This window comes from Phalangium opilio, unplaced genomic scaffold (assembly GCF_054372755.1).
Source record: "Phalangium opilio isolate 3A_F unplaced genomic scaffold, DU_Popi_V2 ptg000077l_1, whole genome shotgun sequence".
In the NCBI taxonomy this organism is placed as follows: Eukaryota; Metazoa; Arthropoda; class Arachnida; order Opiliones; family Phalangiidae; genus Phalangium; species Phalangium opilio.
The window spans coordinates 10,189,052-10,212,869 of record NW_028324185.1 but is presented as its reverse complement, the minus strand read 5'-3'; the positions used below and the strand labels follow the sequence as shown (position 1 = coordinate 10,212,869).

Below are 23,818 nucleotides of genomic sequence, written 5' to 3'. Positions count from 1 at the left end.
TTTAATTTATATAGATATAGATAACGTTATCTGGAATTTTGAAGTTAACTTTTGTTTAATAATTCCTTATGAATCATTAAAGAATTAAATAACATTATGAATATTTGGTTTTTTGAATATTTTATAAGTATTAAACACCTGATGGTGTTCTGTTAACACCTGATGGTGTTCTGTTAACGCAGAAAAGATCTATTTTCTACAGGGTGTTTAGGAGAAGTCTGGTACAAATTAACAGGCGTGTTCTTCGGGTTAAAAGAAGTCAATAATGTTCTATGAGCCTTTTGGACAAAGCCCCCCGTTTCAGAGTTATGTACTCTCCAAAGTTGGCCTTTAAACAATAGAATTTTGCCGATAATCGGAATTGGTATTATGCCTTTGGCCAAATTGTTTTCTAATTTACCATACGCTTATGAACGAAGAAATTAACAGCTAGTGAAGTGGTTTAAAGGGCCTCTAACATTATTCGTTCTCGTATTAATAACGTTATTACAAAAATAACAATATCTAACAAATTTAGTGCACCTTAAACGCTAGTTACCTCTTTATTTAGACTTTGTTTTTTTTCTTCGGTTACAGAACATCAGCATTTACAAAAATAGTTCAAAATGACCTCCTTCAACGTTTAAGTAAACTTGCGCGCGTCTTTTAAACGACTCGCGAACACGTTCGAAGATTCCTGGCGTGTTGCAGGATGTTATCACACCCATCAACGATTCTTTGTCTTAAGTCCTCGAACTTCACAACGGTAAACTAAGTCCTTCAGATGTCCCCACAGGAAAAAATCACACGGGTCTCAACCCGGCGATCTTGCTGGCAGAGCAGTAGCTCCGCCTCGACCTATCAACCTCAAGATGCTGTTTTACTCGAAGGCTAAAGTGCGGCGGTGAAACATCGTGCACGAACCACTTTCTTTTAAGGAGGCCCAATGGTACGTCTTCGAGAAGGTGTGGTAAATTGTCCTGGAAAAATCTCAAGTATGCCTCTCCATTTAACCTTGGTTGCATAAAAAAGGGTCAAATTAATCAATCGCCTACAATTCCGCACCACACGTTCGAACGAAATTGCAACTGAAGTGCCCTTACTCGTGTTGCTTTTGGGTATCTTTGGTTCCACTCGTGGTGGTTGTGCAAATTAGTTACACATCCTCGCGAAAAATTGGCTTGTATTTTCTGTAAATGGTATGGGTGGAACTGGTGTCCACGAAGGAATTTCCAAACGAGTACATGATTTACACCTAATTTGGCGGCCAATGATCCAGGTGCTGGTTGTACATAATTCCTTAAAAATAGTTAGTACATTGTCTTCAATGTCTTCGGGTACAATCTGCGGGCGAACTTCAGGGCCCGACGGTTGTAGCTTACCGGTTTCACTCAAACGTCTGTCAACAGCCTAATACGTTTGCCGATTCGGAACTTGTCGTTCAGGAAAGTGCTCCTGGTACAAGCGCCGAGCTTCAACCCCATTACCTTGAGTCAATCCGTGTATCACATGAATATCTGAATACTCTGACTTCGTTAAGTAGACTATTATTTGTTTTAGAGTAGCTACCAAATTAGCATTTAAAAAGTAAAGCAGATTAAATTCTATTTTCCTTTACACAAGGCTGAGTAGTGAAGTTAAAAAACAAATCACGCTGCGTTCGTTAAAACTATAGGATTGCTTTTTAAGAATCACACTTCCTCCCATACCATTTACGAGAAGTTGGAAAAACCAAAATATTACCTCTCCGAGTCAAGAGGACTACTTCTACAAACTTATTAACCTTGATAGAGAAATATTTCTCTTTTTTGGAGTAAAAATTTACGAATTATTAAAGCAGTATTCCAAGCGTAGAGAATATACAGTGAAGCAGGCGACATTTTGCATCAAATGAAGATATGTCTTGGACACACGGAAATTAGTCAATGGAAAAAAAACAGGAAATGAAGTGTATAATATTTAGGAGAGTTATAACCTTTATCTGTTTGAAAAGGCCCAATTGTCCACGCCTCAACTGTAAACCCTATATTCTCATAGCTATATTCACAACTGGTTTGCAGTATAAACACTATTGTCGCGTTTCACGTCAACGATATTCTTAGTTCGCCAACATGAGTGTTAATGTTATATATCACCAAACAATGAAAGTCAATGCGCACCATTACAAGAATGAAAACTCCGAATCTACAACTCGATTACGGTTGGCCAGTTCACTGATCTAATTACCACCATGACGCTTTCTTCTAAAATAAAATCTGGACCTTATTATTTAAACGTGTATTTAACTTTCAGCTCACTCTGAGCCGTTAATGTCTCTTCATTACAGACACGAAAATCAAAACCCAAAGTTTACTTCACCTCAGGTCTCAATTATTTACTCTTCACAGAAAAAAAAGTGTTTAAGTTTGCAACATCTGAACATGTTATAAAGTTAAACATTGGTGTGACGTAATGTTTATTGCTTCAATGTTGATGTCTAATTACATCTCTGTTTCTCTATAAGGATCCTTAAAATGTGTTCCAAATAGAAACACTTCTTATTTTATCACGTTTAAGAGGTAAACACAGAATAATCTTAACACTAAGCTAAACATCAACGCTTGCCATGTGTTATTTAATGTAACATGTTTTTAATACGTTGCTTTATATTTTAAATTTTTTAAATGCAACAAGATGATAATAAAAAACGACCTCGGGAAGTTTTCAACACCGTGTCTTCTAAATATATAATGTAATAGCAGAAATACATGCATTTCTGGTAATAGTATATACACAAAAAGTGAAAATTGGACTTGGGTTAAGCATTTAACAAAAAAACTTTCGTCCAATAAAACCTTTTTGTTCAAAACCAAGTTTGGTTAGTAATATTTTATAAATCATTTAACATTGTTACGCCTTTTCCAAAATATTGATGTTTATCTTCGTTGACTTCTCAAACAATATGCCTTTTCCAAAAAGTTACTGTTCGGTTAGGTTTGGTTTGGTTAGAAGGACGTCTCGTCCTCTTTGGGGTGGTTATACACTTCAAGTACAGTAAAACGGCTGGCTTAAAGAATTTTCATAATGAATATGCCATAAAAAAATAAATCAATATTAGCAATTGATTTTATTATTTCATATATTGCTGACTTATTACTATTTCGTTCTTATAATCCTTAGTTCTAAAATAATAATTTAGAAAATGTTTGGATCTAGTGTTCATTTTAAGTAGGCCGTGAATTGTTTTAAGTTAATTTAATTTGAATTCCGTCGGGAAAAACCCAAAGTGCTGGTTTTTCGGTGCAATGGGATTGTTCCATTGGACAGCACCGTAAATCCGCAAAAGCGAGGGTTTTCCGGTCGAATAGGGTTGGTTCGGTTGAATGGGATTCGGCGCAATGCTACTGAAGCGTTTAAATAAAGCTAAGTTGAAGTTCAACGGAAATTTTGTTAGAGATGCGGCATGCGTTTTTCTGAAAACAATGTACCTTATTTCGCTGGAATTAATTCAACCTATGTATTTAAACCAACACCATTCAAAATGAAAAAGGACTTGGTTTGCCCAAGCCTAAAAAACAGAACGATAAGAGTTTTTTCCAGTTGACTGAAGCGCGGATATTTTATTTTTCTATATAATTTTAAGGACAATCCGTATTTTACTACTCTTTAGAATTTAATTCAATCTCCTGATTTTACTGGTAATGGATTTATTTCCTATAAATTAATTGAAATAAAAAATTACTTATCTCAGATTTTTCAACAACAATTCCATTTTCGTAAAATTTTATCATGAAAAATCTGAGATAAGTAATTTTTTATTTCAATTAATTTATAGGAAATAAATCCATTACCAGTAAAATCAGGAGATTGAATTAAATTCTAAAGAGTAGTAAAATACGGATTGTCTTTAAAATTATATAGAAAAATAAAATATCCGCGCTTCAGTCAACTGGAAAAAACTCTTATCGTTCTGTTTTTTAGGCTTGGGCAAACCAAGTCCTTTTTCATATAATATCTGTTCCTTCAGTCTGCATTAGTATTAATCTATTATAAAACAATTGTTTGCCTGAAATGCGAAATTTTTCACTTCTAGGACGAGGTTAAAAATGGTTCTACACTTCTACTAATTCTTCTAAGATACGGCTCACAATTCGTTTTAGAACCCGAGCTTTATAGTCAACTTCAAAACCAACATCCTGCCACGATTTTTAAACTATCAAATCCGTATCTTTTACAGTCCACTCTACAATTACAATTATCCATGACATTGCGTTCACTGCCCTTGTACGTTTACAGTGAGTGGCACCGTGGCCAGTTATTTTAATTAAAATACCTGCCACAGGTCCAGTTTTAAAAAAAATCCTTATTTCCAACACTGATCCATCTATCCTTGTGCCTTACTAAAGGCAACAGTGAAATATCCATGAAGCGTAAGCTTCTATTATAAATCCATGGCCTAAGTAAGGCAACTTAAGCCTTGGTCGAAACTAACATCTAAAATATAAATTAAAAAGGTATCTTAAGTATAGAATTTCAACCGAGACACATAATTAAACGAAAAATAGACCAGCCAGAGAAATTTTTAATAAATATAGTGTTATATTTATTGAAAAATATCAAGTTAAAGTTACAAGGCGGTGAAATGGCAAATTAGCGTCGTCTACTGTAGAGTAATGAACAATTAGCGTCGTCTGCTGTAGAATAATCTTTTGAGGTACTTACATTTTTAATTAAATTAACATACTTAGACTTAATTAATTTTGATGAAACTTGAAAAAGGCACACCTTGAATAGTTACTTGTTAATTTGAAAGTATTCCGAAACGTAACTTCGCTTTAGTTTTTAAATGATTCGATGTACAGGAGCACCAAAAACCCCATGTTATTCCTATGGGAAAATCGGCGAAAATCTGTGAATTTTCATTTAACATTACGGGAGGGTGTGGGTTCTTATCTAGAAGGGCCTACCGGCCCTCTAGAATATTTCAAGATAAACCTGCAAATATCTTTAAAACTAAGCTTATAAACCCTTAAACACGATAGGAAGCTAAGCTTATAAACCTTTAGTCATGTTTAAAACCTAAACATAATCCTGAAAACATGTTATACAACTAGGCATATGATCGTGTAAACACGTATTGTTTCTAAGCATTATAATATAAAAACATGACATATGCCACCTTAAACATGTTTAAATACTAGATATGACAAGCGATCAACACATTTTGAACCTAAAAATAAGGTGTTGCAAACCTAAACACCATTCTTACTTAAACATGAGTGTTTTTAAACATGATAAAATATCTGTTGCATTGTCGTGTTTAGACAAGTGTTTAGTTTCTAAACACTTTTTTTTCTGTGTTGGGTTTACGAAACCTATAACGAATAATACCAGAAGTGAGATGAGACCAGAAGTACTGAGCTAACCAAATTCTTCACTCGGCGAAAGTGAATATTCTTGATAACACACCAACGGTTGGCCCTCTGGTAGCGGTTTCTGAATTTTCCCTCCAAAACGTGAGACGCTCGTGGCGGTAGACGGCCGAACTAGATTCAAGGAGCCGGGTCCGTGTTCCGCGGCTTTAGGTTGAGAGGAAGGGGGTAGGAAATGTTTTTGGAACTCGACCAATTTTTCTCTCTCTAGTTTTAGCGCGTGGGAACTGGGAAGCGGCATAAAATCCTCAAATTTGTTCACTAGTGCCAGGATCTACTATCAATGCTAGAGCCCTTCACTTCTAGTCTCATCTCACTTCTGATAATACTCAACTTACCCGACTGAGTCAGGGATAGATTTATTTTTTAAGACGGAATGCACAACGTTTGGCGTTTACTGCAGTCCGACTCATAGCCTAGTTTATAGCTCTTTCCTTCAACACGTAACCAAAAAATTATATTATCTTATTGGCTCATTAAAACTACATATTGGTGACGTTGCTGACAAGGAGGGCCAAAAATACGTAATTCCTGTTTACCTCTGTCGCTATAACTACGACCCCTCTTGCGGGTAACGACGCAAGCTGCTCGTCTTCACAGGGGTTCAAAATGGAGCCGTCTAAATGCGAGGGTCCGGTAATTATTCGGGAATTGTTTTTAATAGCAATTAAGAAGGTAGTTAGTGAATTTGGTGCCGGTGTTTTGGATTTTTAGTGCATCTGTAAGGGTGAAAAGTGTTCGCTAATTATTTCTTAAGCCAATCATGTCTACTATATCCTCATGATTTTGTAAACGAATTTGATGAAGTTAACCAAGGCTTAGTGAATGATCAGGAGTTTGTGAGCTTAGTGTTTGGTTAAAACCTGTTCGTGCGGTAATATCTATGAAGACTTTTACTCAATTCTAAATCACTTTTATTTTTCTTGGGTCTTCCCCATTTTTTACCTCTCCGAGTGACGTATGTCACGGAGAGGTATTACACCGGCCGTGTCTGTCTGTCTGTGTGTCTGTGTGTCTGTCTGTCTGTCAGACCCCACGTGACCGCGTTCGCAATTTACAAATCGGAGCAAACAAATACCCGATTTCCGGAACGCGTTCGCGGTTCACGGAAATTTGGTCATTCATCTACCAACACCAGTCTTTACTAACTGGCTTCTAAGGACCACAATCTGCTAGTCTTTGTCCATCCCACATGGACACAAGTCTGTACGTGCTTGCTTCCAAGCACCACCAACTTCTGTTCTTCGTCAATTTCACTCTGACTCCAGCTTCTATGCACCACCATCTTCTGTTCTTCGTCAATTCCACATTGACACCAGCTTCTATACACTACCATCTTCTGTTCTTCGTCAATTCCACATTGACACCAGCTTCTATGCACCACCATCTTCTGTTCTTCGTCAATTCCACATTGACACCAGCTTCTATGCACCACCATCTTCAGGTCTTTTGTCCATTCCACATGGACGCCGGTCAGTACATTCTGGCTTCTTTTCCACCGTCATCGTTTGGTTTCAAGATATACGCGGCGAGCGGCTAGGGTTACGAGAAACGTCTAGCCTCCCAATGGCAGGGCTTCCACCATCGGTTCACGCGAATGCGTTTTTATCTATTATTTGGTTTTAAGATATACGCGGCGATCAGCTAGGGTTACGAGAAACGTCTAGCCTCCCAATGGCAGGGCTTCCACCAAAGGTTCACGCGAATGCGTTTTTATCTATTATTATAATGGAATCGAAACGTATATATACCCCAAAATTTGAAGAAAGCGGGCAAGAAGGGTACCCTTCACTTTAAACGTCAATATTAGCAAAGTTTCGAAAGATATTATGAACAACTTTATTTTAAACGATTTAACTATTTTTAAAGTTATTTACTGGCGATTAAAATAATTAAAAATAATTATATTTATTTAAATATTAAAGATAAACCCAAGTACCGAAGTCGTTAAATCATTGCCTCCTATATCTATCAAGGCCCGTGCATTGCGTTATGTTTCCTACATTGCCTCCTCTATCTATCAAGGCGCGTGCATTGCGATATATTTTTGAAAATAACAACCAAAATGGGAAGCTCCTCTCAAAACCATAATAATTTATTTTCTTTGTTATATGAAATGAAAATATGGATAATATTTTCGGCAATTCGATTTGAATGGCTCTTTCTGATGTATCATTCTCTCAGCACTGTTCATAATGGACAGGAACGTAGAGATTCGAGACACTATGAATTATGGTAGTGTTTCAAATCCTCTGTAATGAGGGCTTCACGACTTGGAGTGAGTCGAAAGATAAATACACATCCTATTTTTAGTTGTACCATGCGTACCACAATGTTGCCAGACGTTTATTGAAGGATGCTTGGGTACTTGGTACAGACTGTTACGTCTACCAAGTTTCCTAGTATCCAAGAATAAATAGGATTCATAGAAGCCAGTGTTAAGGGCATGTCATGGGTCAAGTCGTTAATTATATCGACGCAGTTAAATAGCTGATGGCATTATTTTATCCACTTTCTCATTGCGTTTCGAGTGGAAGTTCAACTTTGGCACGGACGACAGATGGCGCTCTTAACCTTCTACCCCCAAAAATCGCTGTTGTCTGCTCGTTTTCCCCTTCCGCGTTTTTTCGTTATAAACTTATGATTTAACGAACTGTTAAGATAAAATTTCATATTTCCTAAGACAGATAAGCTTCTACTCCTTTCATCTTACTCCCAGTTAGATTACAAGCTGGTGTTAAAAAAAATTCAACGGCGAAAAAAGTATTTGACAATCTAAGAATATTTTTTAAATATAAAAAAATGCTGTTTATTTTATACGCCCCCTATTTGTGAAAGACCTTTTTTACGCACTTTTATCATTCTTTATTTGAATTTCAAAGGTAGTACTTCATAATTCAATCTTCTGTAATAACTTTCTTCGGAAAATAATATTTCAAACGTTACAGAGTCTTGCAAGGGGATTGCTTTTGCGGATTTTGTGAGTATTTAACTGAATAATAAAATGGAGGAGGATAATAATTTAAGTAAAGAGGAAATCAGGAAACGTAAAGCAAGGGAAAGAATGAGGGCAAAAAGGTCAGGTCCTGAATTTCGGAAACGAGAAAATGAAAGGAGAAGAGTGTTAGCAGCTGAAAAAAAGGCTGTTTCGGGAACAGGTTCTAGCACACCCAATGTTGGTCCTACCGCGAGGCCAGTTGGCCATGATTCTGCGAAAGATGACGCATTAAATAAAAGCTCTATTGAAAGTACCGTAAGCGTAGGCATATCTATTAATGAGGAACCCAATAATGTACAAAATGATAATGCTAATATTAGTGAAATAATCGAAGGCGATGAACAAGTTCGAGCCTAGCTTATGTGTGATTGGGTTGTGGCTTCCATGTTTTGGGGACATTTGCTTTTTGTGTGGCGAGGTATGATTCAGCTTTGATATGGACAAATGTTACAAATCATACTGGTAGACTAAGAATACGGTTGAGGTATAGCGAGAGAGTAGAGTTTCCACAGCAATTGAGAGATATTGAAAAGGCTTGAACAATTGACTATTTTAAAATTGAATTCCTGCACTTGCAAAGAATTAAAAAAAGCGATAGATGCATATATTTAGGTTGTTTAAGGGGTAGTGATAGTCATCTCCACTCGGAGAGGTAATATTTTGGCTTTCCCAACTTGTTAATCCTACCAGTGTTAACGCACTTCTCATCTGATCATTTTCTACCCATGATAAAATTTAATAACTTTTCATATTATTTGTTACATTAATAATGAAAAAGATAATCTTAAGTAAAAACAACTCATGAGTTCGATTTTCGTCGGATCCTCGTTGTCATGATACTTGAACTAGTTTTCGTAGCTATAAATTTTGAAAAACTAGAAATAATAGTTGCTTTAGATATGCATATATGCAAACAATAGGGTAAAAGTGCAAATGAGTTAAATTTCTGAAATATTCAGCATTAATCTCGCTACGTAACATGGGCTCCGTGGCTTAGTGGTTAAAGCGCCTGTCTTATAAACAGGAGATCATGAGTTCGATTCTCGTCGGAGCCTCGTTGTTATAATGCTTGAACTAATTTTCGTAGCTATTAAGTTTTGAAAAACTAAAAATAATAGTTGCTTGAGTTATACATATATGCAAACAATAGGTTAAAAGTGAAAATGAGTTAAATTACTGAAATATTCAGCATTAATCTCACTACGAAACATGGGCTCCGTGGCTTAGTGGTTAAAGCGCCTGTCTTGTGAAGAGGAGATCATGAGTTCGATTCTCGTCGGAGCCTCGTTGTCATGATACTTGAACAAGTTTTCGTAGCTATAAATTTTGAAAAACTAGAAATAATAGTTGCTTTAGATATGCATATATGCAAACAATAGGGTAAAAGTGCAAATGAGTTAAATTACTGAAATATTCAGCATTAATCTCGCTACGTAACATGGGCTCCGTGGCTTAGTGGTTAAAGCGCCTGTCTTATAAACAGGAGATCATGAGGTCGATTCTCGTCGGAGCCTCGTTGTTATGATGCTTGAACTAGTTTTCGTAGCTATTAAATTTTGAAAAACTAAAAATAATAGTTGCTTGAGATATGCATATATGTAAACAATAGGGTAAAAGTGCAAATGAGTTAAATTACTGAAATATTCAGCATTAATCTCACTACGAAACATGGGCTCCGTGGCTTAGTGGTTATAGCGCCTGTCTTGTAAACAAGAGATCATGAGTTCGATTTTCGTCGGATCCTCGTTGTTATTATACTTGAACTAGTTTTCCTAGCTATTAAATTTTGAAAAACTAGAAATAATAGTTGCTTTAGAAATGCATATATGCAAACATTAAGGTAAAAGTGCAAATGAGTTAAATTACTGAAATATTCAGCATTAATTTCACTACGTAACATGGGCTCCGTGGCTTAGTGGTTAAAGCGCCTGTCTTGTAAACAGGAGATCCTGAGTTCGATTCTCGTCGGAGCCTCGTTGTTATGATACTTGAACTAGTTTTCGTAGCTATTAACTTTTGAAAAACTAAAAATAATAGTTGCTTGAGATGTGCACATATGCAAACAATAGGGTAAAACAACAAACGAGTTGATTTTGTAAAATTACTGAAATATTCAGCATTAATCTCACTACGTAACATGGGCTTCGTGGCTTAGTGGTTAAAGCGCCTGTCTAGTAAACAGGAGATCATTAGTTCGATTGTCGTCGGAGCCTCGTTGTTATGATGCTTGAACTAGTTTTCGTAGCTATTAAATTTTGAACAAGTTGGGAAAACCAAAATATTACCTCTCCGAGTCAAGAGGTCTACTACTACAAACTTATTTACCTAGATATGGAATTATTTCTCTTTTTTGAAGTAATTTACGAAATATTGAAGCAGTATTCCAAGCATAACGAATATACAGTAAAGCAGACGACATTTTACATCCAATAAGGATAAATCTTGGACACATGGAAATCAGTCAATGGGGAAAAGATCAGGAAATGAAGTCTACGCTTCAGCTGTTTACCGAATATTCTGATAGCTACATTCACAACTGGTTTGCAGTGTAAACACTATCGTCTCGTCTCACCTCAACAATATTCTTAGTTTGCCAACATGAATGTCAACGTTAAAGAACACCAAAGCTAAATTGTAGCTAGACGCACTAATAGTCAATACGCACCATAAAGAGAATAAAAAGTCTGTAGGTACTACCCGTTTACCATTAGCCCTTTAACTATTCTAATTGCCACCATGATCTTTTCTTCTATTATAAAACCTTAACCTGATTATTTAATAGTGTATTTAACTTTCGGCTCACTCTGAACCGTTGATGTCTCTTCATTTCAGACACGAAAATCAAAGTCCAAAGTTTACTTCACCTCAGGCCTCAATTATTTTACTCTTTGTTTCACTAAGCCTATTGCGGATGATACTTTGTATACCCGCCGGAGTCTAGGTCTTAGTTTTCTTCATGAAATCACTAAACCAAGGTTTATTCTATATACAGATGTAGAATAGCTTAAGTAATATATAAACAGCCATTTCAAATAACAATATTAAAAAAAAATCTTTGGAATATCAAATTGAAACAGAGCTTTAAAGCTACAAAAGTACTAAATGCATCATAATTATGAAAAATACTTCCACATATTCACTTTATATTATGGAAAAAGGGAATATTAAGGTTCTGTATGATTTCTTAACACATCAACACAAGGCTAACTGCTAACGCGACGCACTAGTGTAACAATGGACGGACACACAGACAAAAACATAGATTGTTTTTTAACTCTTTCCGTATAAATTTTGAGTTGAGAAATAAGATTATCTTTAATATTTAAATAAATATAATTATTTTAATCTTCAATAATTAACATTAATAATAGTTAAATCGTTTAAAACAAAGATATACCTATTATCATCTCAAACTTTGCTAATATTGACGTTAAAAGTGAAGGGTACCCCTCTTGCCCGCTTTCTTCAAATTTTGTGGTATATATACGATTCGTTTCCGTTGTAATAGTAAGGAAAAAGCGCAATTATGAAAACCTTTGGTGGCGATCCCACCTTAGCGAGGCTAGACGTTTCTCGTAACCCTAGCTGATTGCCGCGTATATCCTAAAACCAAACGATGATAATGGAGTAGAAGCCAATGAGACAGATTGGTGTCTCTGTGGAATAGACGGAAGACCAGTAGATGGTGGTGTTTAGAAGCCAGAATGTACAGACTGGTGTCCAAGTGGGATGGACAAAGACCAGAAGATGATGGTGATTAGTAGCCAGTATGTACAGACTGGTGTCCAAGTGGAATGGACGAAGACCAGAAGATGGTGGTGATTAGAAGCCAGTAAGTACAGACTGGTGTCCGTGTGGGATGGACAAAGACCAGAAGAGGGTGGTGTGAGAACTCAAGTAGAGGAGCCATTTCCGTGACTGTGAAAGCAGTTCGGAAATGGCGAACACGTTTGCTCCGATTTGGAAACTGCGAACGCGGTCACGTGGGTGGACAGACACGATCGTTACAGAACCTCTCCGTGACATACGTCACTCGGAGAGGTAAAAACTAAAAATAATAGTTGCTTGAGATATGCATATATGCAAACAATAGGGTAAAAGTGCAAATGAGTTAAATTACTGAAATATTCAGCATTAATCTCACTACGTAACATGGGCTCCGTGGCTTAGTGGTTAAAGCGCCTGTCTTGTAAACAGGAGATCACGAGTTCGATTCTCGTCGGAGCCTCGTTGTTATGATACTTGAACTAGTTTTCGTAGCTATTAAAATTTTGAAAAACTAAAAATAATAGTTGCTTGAGATATGCATATATGCAAACAATAGGGTAAAAGTGCAAATGAGTTAAATTACTGAAATATTCAGCATTAGTCTCACTACGTAGCATGGGCTCCGTGGCTTAGTGGTTAAAGCGCCTGTCTAGTAAACAGGAGATCACGAGTTCGATTGTCGTCGGAGCCTCGTTGTTATGATACTTGAACTAGTTTTCGTAGCTATTAAAATTTTGAAAAACTAAAAGTAATAGTTGCTTGAGAATGCATATATGCAAACAATAGGGTAAAAGTGCAAATGAGTTAAATTACTGAAATATTCAGCATTAATCTCACTACGTAACATGGGCTCCGTGGCTTAGTGGTTAAAGCGCCTGTCTTGCAAACAGGAGATCGCGAGTTCGATTCTCGTCGGAGCCTCGTTGTTATGATACTTGAACTAGTTTTCGTTGCTATTAAAATTTTGAAAAACTAAAAGTAATAGTTGCTTGAGATATGCATATATGCAAACAATAGGGTAAAAGTGCAAATGAGTTACATTACTGAAATATTCAGCATTAATCTCACTATGTAACATGGGCTCCGTGGCTTAGTGGTTATAGCGCCTGTCTAGTAAACAGAAGATCACGAGTTCGATTCTCGTCGGAGCCTCGTTGTTATGATACTTGAACTAGTTTTCGTAGCTATTAAAATTTTGAAAAACTAAAAATAATAGTTGCTTGAGATATGCAAACAATAGGGTAAAAGAGCAAATGAGTTAAATTACTGAAATTATGCAGCATTAATCTCACTACGTAACATGGGCTCCGTGGCTTAGGGGTTAAAGCGCCTGTCTTGCAAACAGGAGATCACGAGTTCGATTCTCGTCGGAGCCTCGTTGTTATGATACTTGAACTAGTTTTCGAAGCTATTAAAATTTTGAAAAACTAAAAGTAATAGTTGCTTGAGATATGCATATATGCAAACAATAGGGTAAAAGTGCAAATGAGTTAAATTACTGAAATATTCAGCATTAATCTCACAACGTAACATGGGCTCCGTGGCTTAGTGGTTAAAGCGCCTGTCTAGTAAACAGGAGATCATGAGTTCGATTCTCGTCGGAGCCTCGTTGTTATGATACTTGAACTAGTTTTCGTAGCTATTAAAATTTTGAAAAACTAAAAGTAATAGTTGCTTGAGATGTGCACATATGCAGTGTTGGGCACATTTATTTCGATATATCTTTTTACCTATCAAGATATTTTTGTTTTCGCCCCTATCAATTTTTTACCTATCAAAATATTTTTGTTTTCGCCCCTATCAATTTTTTACCTATCAAAATATTTTAGTTTTCGCCCCTATCAATTTTTTACCTATCAAAATATTTTGGATTTTGCACCTATCAATTTTTTACCTATCAAAATATTTTGGATTTTGCACCTATCAATTTTTTACCTATCAAAATATTTTGGATTTTGCACCTATCAATTTTTTACCTATCAAAATATTTTGGATTTTGCACCTATCAATTTTTTACCTATCAAAATATTTTGGATTTTGCACCTATCAATTTTTTACCTATCAAAATATTTTGGATTTTGCACCTATCAATTTTTTACCTATCAAAATATTTTGGATTTTGCACCTATCAATTTTTTACCTATCAAAATATTTTGGATTTTGCACCTATCAATTTTTTACCTATCAAAATATTTTGGATTTTGCACCTATCAATTTTTTACCTATCAAAATATTTTGGATTTTGCACCTATCAATTTTTTACCTATCAAAATATTTTGGATTTTGCACCTATCAATTTTTTACCTATCAAAATATTTTGGATTTTGCACCTATCAATTTTTTACCTATCAAAATATTTTGGATTTTGCACCTATAAATTTTTTACCTATCAAAATATTTTGGATTTTGCACCTATAAATTTTTTACCTATCAAAATATTTTGGATTTTGCACCTATAAATTTTTTACCTATCAAAATATTTTGGATTTTGCACCTATCAATTTTTTACCTATCAAAATATTTTGGATTTTGCACCTATCAATTTTTACCTATCAAAATATTTTGGATTTTGCACCTATCAATTTTTTACCTATCAAAATATTTTGGATTTTGCACCTATCAATTTTTTACCTATCAAAATATTTTGGATTTTGCACCTATCAATTTTTTACCTATCAATTTTTTACCTATCAAAATATTTTGGATTTTGCACCTATCAATTTTTTACCTATCAAAATATTTTGGATTTTGCACCTATCAATTTTTTACCTATCAAAATATTTTGGATTTTGCACCTATCAATTTTTTACCTATCAAAATATTTTGGATTTTGCACCTATCAATTTTTTACCTATCAAAATATTTTGGATTTTGCACCTATCAATTTTTTACCTATCAAAATATTTTGGATTTTGCACCTATCAATTTTTTACCTATCAAAATATTTTGGATTTTGCACCTATCAATTTTTTACCTATCAAAATATTTTGGATTTTGCACCTATCAATTTTTTACCTATCAAAATATTTTGGATTTTGCACCTATCAATTTTTTACCTATCAAAATATTTTGGATTTTGCACCTATCAATTTTTTACCTATCAAAATATTTTGGATTTTGCACCTATCAATTTTTTACCTATGAAAATATTTTGGATTTTGCACCTATCAATTTTTACCTATCAAAATATTTTGGATTTTGCACCTATCAATTTTTTACCTATCAAAATATTTTGGATTTTGCACCTATCAATTTTTTACCTATCAAAATATTTTGGATTTTGCACCTATCAATTTTTTACCTATCAAAATATTTTGGATTTTGCACCTATCAATTTTTTACCTATCAAAATATTTTGGATTTTGCACCTATCAATTTTTTACCTATCAAAATATTTTGGATTTTGCACCTATCAATTTTTTACCTATCAAAATATTTTGGATTTTGCACCTATAAATTTTTTACCTATCAAAATATTTTGGATTTTGCACCTATCAATTTTTTACCTATCAAAATATTTTGGATTTTGCACCTATCAATTTTTTACCTATCAAAATATTTTGGATTTTGCACCTATAAATTTTTTACCTATCAAAATATTTTGGATTTTGCACCTATCAATTTTTTACCTATCAAAATATTTTGGATTTTGCACCTATAATTTTTTTACCTATCAAGGATAGGTTTGTACAAGTTCCCGTGATGAAATATATAACAGACATAAGGAGAAGGAGCTTAGTTACTAACTTACTACCGCGAAATTTCCGATTAATTTTATGTTTAATTTCTTTTGACTGATCACTAGAATAAATAAACCGATTCGCGGAAACAATCCAATGAATCTGCAGGCCAGCTTCGGAGGGAGAAATACCGCGAAAAGGGACAGCTTCAAAATAACTGAGGAGTTACAGCCTTTCATTCCTTCGGCATATTGTCCATCGCTTGAAACTTTCGTTCACACCGGGAGGGTGGGACCGTGGGAGGGGTGGCGAGAGTTAGCAGATTCCGGGTTAGAGCTCAGCCCTGAGACCTAACCGAGGCTCTTTTTTTTTCAGGCGCATGCGCGATTTTTTTCTCCGGACCGTCGGCCGCTAAAATTTACTCTCGCGTGAGTCGCGACGGCGCAAGTCGTTAGGCTTAGAAATTTGAAACTTAGTTTTTTTCTCTCTCCAACGTCAGTGATGACGTACTTGCGCACCGCTGATGCGTAGTAGCTACTAGTCGGCCTCGGGTAGATCTCTCTCCAGACCTACCGGGAAGAGGGAAGGAAGGAATTCACAAAAGTTTTATTAAATACATTAGAAATATCATTTTTGCTTTCAAATATTTTTAATAGGTAGCGATACCTATCAAATTTAAATCAAATTAAATATTCTTAAAAACTAATGAATCAGGAAAAGTATCAAAAAAATTCCTTAGGAATCGGAACTTTCAAACTCAATTTTTGAAGCCTATCATTTATAAGTTGATCTATCACTATCAAAATCGGTCAAATGATAGCTAGATTTTTTTCCAACTATCAAATAAAGTATCAGATTCAAAAAAGATATGATAGTGCCCATCACTGAAAACAAGTACTACACCAGAAATTTATCAAATTTTTATTTAATAAAAATGAAGTTTAACCAATTCTTAGTTATTAAGGCTCAACTAACAGTTTTTCAACTTTCGCGCTTTAAGTCTTCTTAAGCCTAATTTTCAAATTCAAGCCAGAAGAAACTATTTTTAGTTTCACCCGTCACTCGACAGATGGCGCCACCGACTAATGACATAGTTATCAAATTCGAGGAATCTTGTACGCGCGAAGGCAATTCAACAAAAACTCTAGAAATACATATATAAGAACTCAATGATTTTTACCAACCGACCAGAAATGTTTCCTTCATGGTTTTGGTCCCCCCAAACTGGACTTTTCTCTCTTGTCGGCGGGAAGGGGGGAAATCTGGAAAAGAAAAACAATTGAGGCAACTTCTGAATTCTAATCGGGTTTTCGTTGAGTGCAGTCGCAACATTTTTCTCTCTCTCTGATTATCGTTATCTAACTTATCTTATCAATATGACGAAACGCGGTACCGGTCTCTTCGGAGTGTGTATTGCGTTAATGTTTATTTTACCGTTTTTTTGCCTCAAAGGCTCAGTTAATTCTCTTGCGTGTGAACGTGCTATTCCTGCGTTTCGCATTTCGGCTACGTCGCATTGTTTTGATGTCGTTACTTTCAATGGCCATCAATTTGTTAAGAGTAAACCTTTGACTATTAAGCCTCTATGCAGCCAGTGCAGTAAGTTAACTTTTGTCTCCATTATTCTGATTTTATCGGGTGATATTGAGGTGAATCCGGGACCTACTCTTAAGAGTCGTTGTAAAGTCTGCCTCAAGTCTTTTCGTAAGTCTCAGAAACGTTTTCGCTGCAGTGTGTGTGATCTTGACTTTCACGTCAAGTGTGTTTATTCGAATGTTTTAAAAAAATCTCTTCATCTTGAGGACTCTGGCTTCGTGTGTTTAAATTGTGGTTTACCTAGTTTGAATGACTCTTTTTTCACTGAATTTACCTCTGGCGATAAAGATAAGAGGTCTCTCAATATTAACGCTGACAGAAGTACAAAGAGATCAAGATCGCTGATCTCTTTTCATGTGAAGTTTAAATGTAAGAAGTTTAAAAAATAAATTTCTCGACTTATCAGTTTTTGTGGAAAGGAACTTACCCGATGTTATTGGACTTACTGAGACATGGCTTAGTGCGGATATTTCTAGTACTGAGTTCTTTACTGAAGACTATGTAGTGTTTCGTAATGATCGTGAAACTAGGGGTGGTGGAGTTCTTTTGGCTATTAGCCAAAATCTCTCGCCTGTCGAGACTGTCATTGATAATGAACTATATAAGACTGCCTCTGGCAAACGTCTTGAAGTAGTTTTTTCGTCCGCTAAATGCGACTCGAGATCAATTCTCTTTGGTTGCGTTTATGTCCCCCCTCCGGTTACCCAAGACTACATATTGAGTTTATGTTCTCTACTCAGTGAGATAACAGATATTATTAACAGTCATGATATCTTTGTCTTGTTCGGTGACTTCAACATGGCATGCCTTGGTGTTAATAGACCTGTCCCTGATAGTCTACCTTCGTTGGACTTTTATGAATGCGTATCCAATCTCGGTCTAACCCAAGTTGTCTCTGATAGCACTAGACTTGGCAATACTCTTGACTTGGTTTACATTAATGAACGTCGCTTCATTAAGGAAGTTAAAACAATCGATAATCTTCCTGGTTGCGATCATGATGCGGTGACAGGTCTAATCGCTTGTGAACGTGCAACGCCAAGAAGCTCAACCACGGAAGTTCTACAGTTGAGTCGCGCTGATGTGAAGGGCTTGAAAGGCCTGATAGAGTATGCTCCGTGGCATTTAGCGTTTAGCGAGGACATTAATCAAACATGGGACTTTTGGTTACAATTGTTTTGGTCTTGTTTTAAAGACAGTGTTCCTTCAAGGACGGTATACTCAAAGAGATTTCGGCAGCCATGGATTTCTGGTGATATTGTTCACCTTGCTAATGTCAAAAGAACTTTATACAAACTTTTTAAGTCTAAGCCAACTGAGGCTAACAGAGCTAAATACAGACGGTCCTGTAATTTGATAAAAGCTAAAACTCGCTCTAAATTTAATGATTACGTGAATGACTTGTCCTCTAAGATTAAGGACAAACCGGATAAGTTTTGGAAGTTTGTCGCTCGCAAAACTAGAATACCTATACCGAACTTTATGAATATTGATAATACCCCTGTCACTGACGCTTCTTCGATTGCGTCAATGTTTAACTCTTTTTTTCAATCTTGCTTCAATAAGTCTGACTCAATCCCTCTTGATGTTGCTTCATTGCCTAATCCGACTAGGGACCCAGATCTTGTTTTTACTCCCGGTTCCGTTGCTGCTGCTATAGCACGCTTAAAGTCCAGTTCTTCGTCTGGGCCCGATGGGGTTTCTACTAAAATGATTAAACTGTGCGCTACGAGCATATCTAAACCCTTGTCAGAATTTTTTAACTACTCTTATAGATTAGGTAAACTACCTGATGCCTGGAAGAAGGTCAATGTAGTACCCCTTTATAAAGGTGGTTCTTTGAGTCGTTCAGAGCTGGAATCTTATCGACCAATATCACTTTCTTCCGTCTTTTGTAAAGTAATGGAGTCTATTATTTGTGAGAATCTCCTCGTGTTTTGCTCAAAAAATAATGTTCTTCCCGAGCGTCAGTTTGGTTTTCGTAAAGGATTTAGCTGTACAACTCAGCTTGTACAAGCTTTCCACTCTTGGGCTCTCACCCTTGACACCATTAATCCTCCTGACGTACACGTAGTAATTTTTGATTGGAAGAAAGCCTTTGACTCTGTACCCCATGATAGTCTCGTCTCTAAGTTGCAGGCTCTAGGTATCGGTGGTAATTCCTTGCTCTGGGTCTCGGATTTTTTGAGGGATAGAATGCAGAGGGTTGTCTATCAGGGTCAATCCTCGAGTTTTCTTCCTGTTACTTCTGGGGTACCTCAGGGCTCTATTTTGGGACCACTACTTTTCAACTTATACGCTCATGATCTTCCGATGAGCATATCTGCACAAAGCACTCTCTGGCAATATGCAGATGATTCATTTTTATCTCGTGCTATTAGGACACTGCAGGATTCCGTAACTCTTCAGAGTGACATTGACGCAATCTTTGAATGGGGTTTGCTTAATTTGCTTAATTTAAATATTAAAAAGTGTTCTTTCATAATTTTTACGAGGCGTCGCAATGTACTAAATTATGATTATAAGATTAATGATTTTTCTTTGCCTCGTGTTTTCAAGTGTAAATTGCTTGGTATAATATTCTCAAGTGACCTTAAGTGGTCTAACCATGTTATTTATATAACCGCTAAGGCCCGTCGCATAGCTGGTTTGATTCGTAGAACGTTTGGACGTTCGAAAGCGTCGCTTATATCTTTTAATGCTCTGGTTATTCCATTGCTACAATATGGTGTAGAGGTCTGGTCACCTTATTTAAAGAAAGATATAGATTCTATCGAGAGGGTTTTGCGTTATTTTACATCCTTTTACCTTGGTCAACCTTATATAAATTTTCCCATGAATCGCAATCGTGTAAGATTGGATTATAGTACTCGTTTGAAACAATTGAATTTTTTACCAATGTATTTGTTAAGTCAAAAAGCTGGTTTAATTTTTTTGTTTAGAATCATTAACGGATGCTATTATTTTCCCCTTTTAGACTATATTAGTATTAACGAGAGGCATGAATGCTTAACTTTTTATATTTCTAAATGTAGATGTGATGCTTTTTTACACTCTTTTTTTAATCGTGTTATTAGACAATGGAATGCGCTTCCTTTTAACATTAGATGTTCTATGACAATTTTTACTTTTAAAAATGACCTTGATTGTTATCTCAAACAACAGCGATACCATGTTTAAAAATTGTTCTTTTTGTTTTAATTTAATTTATTCTAATTTAATTTTTGTATGTCTGTCTTGGCAACCAGTGCGATAATGGGACTTGTCCTTAATCTGGTTGCCTTCAGTGGAATTTATTTTTTACTGAAAAATAAACATTATTATTATTATTATTATTATTATATGTATCACATGGTAGAGAGGGGGAAACGTTTTCTTTTCTTTTGACTGCTATAGGAGGGAGGGGGCAGTTATGTAGACGTCACACTCCCCGAGGCTTAGGGTTAGGTTTTAGGTGCAGGTGCATGGCCAAAGACTCGGAGAAAGTAGAAGCAATTAAGAACTTTCCCAGACCACGAACCATAAAACAGGTTTCATCCTCCTTAGGAATGTGTGGGTTTCACTCCCGGTTTATTCCTGACCTTGCGGATCTTACGGCCCCAATTAATCTACTAAAACGTAAACACCAGAGATGGCGGTGGGGAAACGAAGAGGTAACATCTTATCAGGGTTTAAAGCAGGCTATAGCGGAAGCAGCTATGCTGCAGGCCCCAACCCCGGGTGGGAAATTTATTGTTACCACGGATGCTAGTGGTACCGGTATTGGGGTATGTTAACCCAGATTCAAGGGGAGGTGGAAGTGCCGCTGGCACATACCAGTCGTCTCTTAAGACCTAGCGAATTAAAATACAGTACTCCGGAGCAGTAGGCATTAGCGGTCGTAGAAGCCGTCCGTAAATTTCGCCGGGAATTTGCAGTTTTATCGGATCACAGGGCGTTATGCTGGTTTCTGCGCTTGAAGGATAAGAAAAGTCGGCTCATGCGGTGGGCCTTGGAGCAACAGGAATTTATGCTGTTCGAAATCCTGCATAAATCCGGAAGGGAAAATGTGGTTGCCGATGCCTTGTCTCGATGCCCGGTATCAGATTTGGACACAGTCACTCCAAAGGTCTTAGAAACGGACGACATAGATCAGTCGCCCGGTCCTGAAGGCCAGGCATTCCAGGTCAATATGGTATCTTGTACTCCGGTAGCATTGGGTCTCCCGTTAGACGTAGCAACTAAGGCCGATATTAAATTAGCGCAGGCTGGTGATCCGTACTGGCAGGCTATCCGACAGGACTTAGGAAGGGGAAAGGCATCAAATTTATATATAATAAAAGAAGATATGTTATACCGGAAAGCTCAGGGTTTTCAGCCAGAAAAGGTAGTTATTCCAACCGCGATAGTGCCACAGATATGTCAAGCCTATCATGACCACCCACTATCGGGTCATAGAGGTCGCACCGCTACTTATAAACGGGTGCCAGCTAAATACTACCATCCTAAGTTGTATTCCCAGGTTCAAGACTACGTCCGGGGATGTGAAGTTTGTCAGAGATATAAGAGCAGGAATACCAAGAAACCAGGGTTAATGATTCCTTCTCATAACATACATCCCGGGGATTTGGTAGGGATTGATATTACGGGTCCATTACCAGTAACGAAATCTCAGAATAGGTTCTTAGTGGTAATGATAGATTATTTTACCAAGTACGTAGAGATATTTCCGGCACGAAGTGTTACCGCCCTATACTGTGTAAGATCTTACTACAGTTTGTTTTACGTCATGGTACGATGACAGCCTTGTTATCGGACAATGGGCCTCAGTTCATATCTGTCTTATGGAAGCGCTTATACCGAATGTTAAAAATTCAATTGAAATTCACGCCTTCATATCATCCCCAGGCAAATATGACCGAACGGGCAAACAGGGTTTTAGGCGATATAATGAGTATTTATGCCGGGAATGTCCATACGAAGTGGGACGAAAGCTTGCCCCTTATTCAGTTGGCCATTAACATTGTCATCCATGCTTCCACTGGTTCATCCCCCTTTTATTTACATCATGGTTATGAGCCTACGTTACCCTGGGGTGAGCGTATATTTGCCGGTGTCCCCGAGGACATAGAAGGAGAAATAAGGGGTTATGAGGATGGGCCGCTCCGGGAATGGCAGTTGGTCATTGATTTTTAGGGCTCGGGGTTTTTTGATCGATTTTTTCGAAAAATACGATTAACTACAAATAATCGAAAACTATTCAGAGGATTTTTCGTTTAAACAATACAACAATTTTAGATGATATTTTTTGAGATTGAATAATCTTAGTAAGATTTTAACTGACAAATGTATTCAATCGACAAAATTTTCCGAAAAAAAATTATGTAGAAAAAAGGGTCGTATTCTACGTTCGGTTAAATTAAAAATATTTTCTATTTTCTAAATCCACTTGCTTTGAAGTTTAACTTTAAGCGTAATATTTTGAAATTTAAGCTTTGTAAAAAATATCCAAATCATTTCTTTGTAGTAGACATTCATCTGGAATATTGTCACTATTATTTTTTATCAGAATTTAACATGTATACGTTTTTCTCCGTATCAGTTATTTATGACAAGATCGTCTAACTCACTTATTGTTACTATCTTTTCAATAAAACCCAATTCCAAAAAGCCATAGTTATTACGTTAGTGGACTATATAGCAAAATACTTTCCTCCAAACACCAAAAAAAGTATATCTGTGATACTTTTGCTATAGGGATCTCGCGATACCACCTTAAACTAGTAGCAACATTACACTGGTTTAGTAGGCAAACTGAATTAAGTGTTTATGAACTTAACGTCTTTGATTACCGGGCTTGAAAATTACTTTTCCTTACCATATCGTGGAAATGGCGATAAAAGCAACAATTAATGTGTAACATCGGAGGGGAATAATAGATAGTGCTATCTTTTTAATTCGAAAATGGATGCCTTCGATTCTTGTTGCGAAACCCATCCATATTATCTAAACATAAACGTCCGAGACTCGAACAAAGAGGGGTTAGTGTAATATAAAAGGGTCAAGGTAAAAATGGGAAGTGAAACAATATTTGAGGATCACCAACATACCTATTCTCTATAGCCTGTCTCTCAGCAGAAGTAAAAATGCACTCGTCCCTACCGCCTACTATATTTCCACTGCCTTCTCTAATACTAGGCCTTGCGATAGGAATAAAAGGGGGGTGGAAGTTAGGATTTCACAAATGGCACTAGATGTCGCTTGACTGACGTTTCAAACTGGCGGTAAATTTAAAACAATGGGAAATTGTTAGCTACGACGAAGTGTAATCTGCTAAGTTCGTCTCGAAAAAGAAAGCAAAAAACCGGTCAATAAACCGGTTCATGATGCTGAACGGTTTCCGAGTT

At 36.4% G+C, this 23,818-nt stretch overlaps 10 non-coding genes across 10 annotated transcripts; all 10 read left to right on the top strand.

Annotated features, from left to right (window-relative positions):
* Positions 1-9,370: 9,370 nt before the first annotated feature.
* Positions 9,371-9,443, top strand: TRNAI-UAU (transfer RNA isoleucine (anticodon UAU)). Its single transcript has one exon. It is a non-coding gene; the product is annotated as a tRNA-Ile (tRNA).
* A 157-nt stretch (positions 9,444-9,600) lies between these two features.
* Positions 9,601-9,673, top strand: TRNAT-UGU (transfer RNA threonine (anticodon UGU)). The gene has a single exon. It is a non-coding gene; the product is annotated as a tRNA-Thr (tRNA).
* Positions 9,674-9,829: 156 nt separating this feature from the next.
* TRNAI-UAU (transfer RNA isoleucine (anticodon UAU)) lies at positions 9,830-9,902 on the top strand. Its single transcript has one exon. It is a non-coding gene; the product is annotated as a tRNA-Ile (tRNA).
* Positions 9,903-10,289: 387 nt separating this feature from the next.
* TRNAT-UGU (transfer RNA threonine (anticodon UGU)) lies at positions 10,290-10,362 on the top strand. Its single transcript has one exon. It is a non-coding gene; the product is annotated as a tRNA-Thr (tRNA).
* Positions 10,363-12,543: 2,181 nt separating this feature from the next.
* Positions 12,544-12,616, top strand: TRNAT-UGU (transfer RNA threonine (anticodon UGU)). The gene has a single exon. It is a non-coding gene; the product is annotated as a tRNA-Thr (tRNA).
* Positions 12,617-12,774: 158 nt separating this feature from the next.
* Positions 12,775-12,847, top strand: TRNAT-AGU (transfer RNA threonine (anticodon AGU)). The gene has a single exon. It is a non-coding gene; the product is annotated as a tRNA-Thr (tRNA).
* A 157-nt stretch (positions 12,848-13,004) lies between these two features.
* TRNAA-UGC (transfer RNA alanine (anticodon UGC)) lies at positions 13,005-13,077 on the top strand. The gene has a single exon. It is a non-coding gene; the product is annotated as a tRNA-Ala (tRNA).
* Positions 13,078-13,235: 158 nt separating this feature from the next.
* TRNAT-AGU (transfer RNA threonine (anticodon AGU)) lies at positions 13,236-13,308 on the top strand. The gene has a single exon. It is a non-coding gene; the product is annotated as a tRNA-Thr (tRNA).
* Positions 13,309-13,459: 151 nt separating this feature from the next.
* Positions 13,460-13,532, top strand: TRNAA-UGC (transfer RNA alanine (anticodon UGC)). The gene has a single exon. It is a non-coding gene; the product is annotated as a tRNA-Ala (tRNA).
* Positions 13,533-13,690: 158 nt separating this feature from the next.
* TRNAT-AGU (transfer RNA threonine (anticodon AGU)) lies at positions 13,691-13,763 on the top strand. Its single transcript has one exon. It is a non-coding gene; the product is annotated as a tRNA-Thr (tRNA).
* The last annotated feature ends 10,055 nt before the right edge of the window (positions 13,764-23,818 follow it).